The 4711-nt window shown below is 43.2% G+C and overlaps 1 long non-coding RNA gene across 1 annotated transcript in view; it reads left to right on the top strand.

Moving 5' to 3' along the window:
• Positions 1 to 3636, top strand: part of LOC108290689 — a 13479-nt gene extending 9843 nt beyond the window's left edge. The window contains exons 3-4 of the long non-coding RNA XR_005197175.1: positions 1323 to 1326; positions 3625 to 3636. This is a non-coding gene — a long non-coding RNA (uncharacterized LOC108290689). The remainder of the gene's footprint in view (positions 1 to 1322; positions 1327 to 3624) is intronic.
• Positions 3637 to 4711: the final 1075 nt, after the last annotated feature.

Raw genomic sequence — 4711 nt, 5'->3', positions numbered from 1 at the left:
AAAAAAAAAAAAAAAAAACTGCCATGCATAGTTGGTGAATCTCACCAACATAATGTTGACTGAAAGAAGCCTGATCCAAACAAATGTATACCGCACAATTTCATTTCCATGAAGCTCCAAAACAGGCAATTTTTTGTAGAGACTACATCCCTTCACATTGCCCAGGCTGGTCTCAAACTTCTAGGCTCAAGCAATTTTCCCACCTTGGCCTCCCAAAGTGCTGGAATTACAGGCATGAGCCACTGACTGCACCCAGCCTGAAAAATGTTTTGTGAGATAAATAGCTACTATGCAGTTTGATATTAAAAACTGAGACATGGTCTCCCAGGAAAGTAAGAATTTGGGATATATTCTGTGTCACATCCTGTATTATGAAATAGATGGCAAAAAAAAAAAAAATCCCATTGATTTTCAAGGTTTTAAAGATGGAAGCTGTAACTTCAAGTAAATTTGGAGCTGAGGAGTCTTGTCCGGCTATGACCCCAGAATTCTGTACTGATTTCTTGCTGGTATCCACACACAAGCATTCATTGATGCTGTGCATTAAACAAATAGACCTTTGACCCCAGGTTTCTATTTACCATTCTGTTTCTCTGCTCCATGCAAGTACCTCGCCTCATGTCCTCTCTTGAACCCACTCCTTTCTGGTTTTCCTCCAGGGTACTTTGCTGAAATGACTTTTACCTCAGTCATTTAGCTGCATTTGACACAGATGTTACAATTGAGGAGTTCCTCCTTGAAGCCCATTAGTCTGGGTTTTAACAACCTTCCCTCTCGGATTCCCTTTCACCTTTATCTTCTTCCTCGTGCTCCTCCTCCACCAGATTTCTAGTGATCCTCTCAGAATGATCCCACACAGTCTCATAGCTTTAAATGCCACTCATCTGTTGATAACCACGAGGCTTGGGTCCTCTTCCCTGAGGGGAGCACCAAGAGGCATCCCTGACTCTTTTCCCTTCTCCCCCAACCTCCATGCAACCACACAGCCAGTCCTGTGGGTCTGCAGGCAACCAGCATCCTGACTGACCATCTCCATTTTCACAGCCAGTTTCAGTCACCTTCCTCTCCCACTGGTCTATTGCCAAAGATCTTCCAACCTCCCTGCATCCTGTCCTGCCCTCCTACAGTCCAGTATCCAATCAGCATCCAGAGTAATCTCTTGAAAATGTGAAAACATGGTATATGTGCAGGGCTGAGGGCCCCACAGGGTTGTGGGGTGTCCCTTATGCTGTGCTGAGGCGCAGGATCCGAGAAATGAAGAGACAGGACACAGAAGTACAAGGAAAATGCAGCTGGGCCCGGGGGACCACGCCACCTGTGAGTGGAGTCAGGCAAGGCCCCGAATGTTCAGAAGCGTGTGTATTTATTGTGTATGGGTTAGGGGGCAGGGCAGTGAGTGAAGTCATCTTTAAGGATAGTGATAGGGTCGTAAGCAATAAAACAAGGGTCCGCCCCCATTAGGTCACCTAGGCTCGGAGGTGGACAGTGCACAGCAAGGGGCCCATTCCCCTTAGGTCATCAAAGCAAGGGCCGTGTGCAGTAAGGGGTCCACCCCCATTATGTCACCGAGGCATGGAGGTGGGCTGTGCGCAGTGAGGAGGGTGCAGTGTGCAATACCTCTATCTATGGGCAAGCTACTTCTAAGAAGATTTATGGAGGATGCTTTAAGTCACACAGCAATGACAGAGCTGTCAGGGTTACTGCCACCTGCTGGCAGCTTCCAGTGAGTTCTACAGGAGAATGCTTTTCGAGCAGCACAGTAACAAGAGCCGATAAAGTTCACAGTCACCAAGGTGCGATTATCCGGAGGGGTTTTGGGCCCTCGGATGCTCGAGGGATTGTCAGTCTGAGGGCAGCCCCCCACAAGAACTGGAGCAAGGTCCTACAACTCCTTTATCAGGAGGAGTGGCTCTTGCCCCAAGCCTGCCATACAGCCGGTATCTTTATGATACTGAATGCTGCCACCTGGGCCATGGGTTCTTGTCGTGGTGTAACTGTTTTCCCTTAAATCATGCTCTGCACTGTATCTGCTCGAGACATTCCTCCGACTATAAGCTACTTTTTCCTTAATTCATGCTCTGTAGTGTGTCTACTCCAGGCATTCCTCCCATTATGAACTAAGATATAGTTTATATATATATATATATATATATATATATATATATATATATGTGGAAATAACTGAGTGGTAGGATATTCTTTAGGCACTCATTCTATGAACCAACATGATTATATATTGAGGATTATATAAAGGGAAATAACTAAGTAGTAACACTATAAACTGAGATATTCTCCAAGCCCTAATTCTATAAACTAATATATGATAATATAAAGGATTATACAAAAGGAAATCACTGAGTAGTAACACTATAAACTGATATTCTTCAGGCCGTAATTGTGCCAGGATTCTGCTTAGCTCTCCTTCCTCAGTGCCTACATGGGGGCTTACCCACAATATGCGTACCCCCATCCCTGTGTAAACCCTGCTACTGTCTACTCATTACAGCAGAGTAAAAGATCAGACAACCTGGTGCCTGCCTCTTCAGCCTTGTCTCCTTCCCTTGCTTGTTCTTGCTATGTGAGTCTTAACTGACAGACATTAGATCCCTATGCATGGAAGGAAAAGTCTGAGAGAATGAGGGCCAGAAACATGTATTTAAAAAAAAATGAAAAGCACAGGAAAACTGTAAACCTAACTAACCTGTATGTATATACTCAAAAGAACATGGTAACAAAATGAACTTTTCAGAAACTGAGCCAACAGACTTGCAAAGAAATAGAAATATCTTTGGTCATATTCTGAAAACAAAAAGCATCCTTAGTGAATATAGAAGAACAAAAAGTATATATATCACATTTGTGGGTCATTAACGCAATAAAACTAGAAAGAATTGAAAGAGGATTTAAAGGTGTTCAGCTTCCTGAAAATGTTAAATTATCCTTTTAAACAAATTCATACCTGAGCCAGGGTGCAAATCCAAAACACAAATTCCATGCCTATAAAAATATGTTCTCGTGAACAACAATGTATCAGGATGTAAGGAGAGAGCTCACTGACTCAGAAGCTCTCACAGTGACCAGGTGTGTTCATGGGAACCAGAACACTGCCCTGGAGTCATTTGACATCATCTTATTACAAGTAGGAGAAGCCATGCTGGGAGCTTCTCAGATGCCAGTCATAAGTCAGAGGATTCTTTCCCAAACGTGACTTCCCAGTCCTCTTTGGCACAGGGTGCTAGGCAGTGACCACAAATCCATCAGTGAGAGCTTACAAGATCCACCTGCCCTCAGGCAGCGGAGTGGAAACTGACACCGGACGCTACTGTGGAAAAAAATGAATGGCCTCTAAGAATATGTTGTCTGCCCCATGCAAAGACTCTGGATCCCAGAAGTCCTCCTGGTAAGGACTCAGAGCTCGACAGCTTCATTTCTGTCACCTGGGCTGCTCTCTCTCTGACAGCTGCGGAAATTGGTGAAGTACAGGAACATATGAGAAATGGCAATGATGTGTCATGCCAATGTGTGGAAGTGTACAAGTTAAGTAATATTTTGAAAACAGAACACACAACAGTTTGCACCGTCCTGCCAAAGTTCTGTCATGTATGTTTCTAGACACGGTTGAAGATAATTTGGAAATGGCTGACATTTTTTATAAAGGTCATATTTTCAGTTTGCTTAAATGTAAAAGCATGCACTTAGAAATAAGTTACTATGTAAAAATTTTTTATCTTAGCTATCTGGAAGCTTCAAATACCTAGAATGAGGCATTTCCCAAAGATCTCTGTATCTTGGATTTTACTGTAGTTTGAAAACTCTTGCCAGGCATGGTGGCTCACGCTGGTAATCCCAACACTTTGGGAGGTTGAAGTGGGCAGATCACTTGAGCTAGGAGTTAGCAACCAGCCTAGGTAACATGGCAAAAGCCCATCTCTACAAAAAAATATTTTAAAAATAGCTGCCAGTGGTGGCAGTGCCTATAGTCCCAGCTACTCTGGAAGCTGAGGTGGGAGGACACTTGAGGCTGGGTGGTTCAGGCTGCAGTGAGCCATGGTCACACCACTGTACTCAGCCTGGGCAACAATGCCAGATCCTGTCCCCCCCCCCAAAAGAAAGAAAACTATTAGTTCATAATGTAGTTGATGGAATAATATACATCCACAAAGAAAGGAGCAATCATGATAATGTGTATATAATTACTCATTACTAAAATATTGTATATAGTATTATGTATATAATGTTGAATACCTATCATGAATGGGGAACTGCTTTAAACACTTTATACTCATTATCCCACAAGAATTCTCTCTCGGGTAGGTCTTAGTATATTCACTTTGAAGGCTAACTAGTAAGCAATACATAGAATTGAACAAGAAGCTATTTAAAACATAGAAGGCTCTCAGAAATACAATGTGGAAGGAGTAATGCAAGTTACAGAGATACATGGCACATTTATAGAAAGTGCAAAAACTTACAAAGTTAAGCAGTATATTATTTAGAGAAAATATATTTACTTAGAGATATTATTCGGACCGGGCGCGGTGGCTCAAGCCTGTAATCCCAGCACTTTGGGAGGCCAAGGCAGGTGGATCACGAGGTCAAAAGATCGAGACCATCCTGGTCAACACGGTGAAACCCCGTCTCTACTAAAAATACAAAAAATTAGCTGGGCATGGTGGTGCGTGCCTGTAATCCCAGCTACTCGGGAGGCTGA

The sequence above is a fragment of the Cebus imitator genome, unplaced genomic scaffold (assembly GCF_001604975.1).
Source record: "Cebus imitator isolate Cc_AM_T3 unplaced genomic scaffold, Cebus_imitator-1.0 Scaffold441, whole genome shotgun sequence".
NCBI classification, from domain to species: Eukaryota; Metazoa; Chordata; class Mammalia; order Primates; family Cebidae; genus Cebus; species Cebus imitator.
The sequence above is the reverse complement of the archived record's forward strand: the minus strand, read 5'-3'. Positions and strand labels throughout refer to the sequence as shown.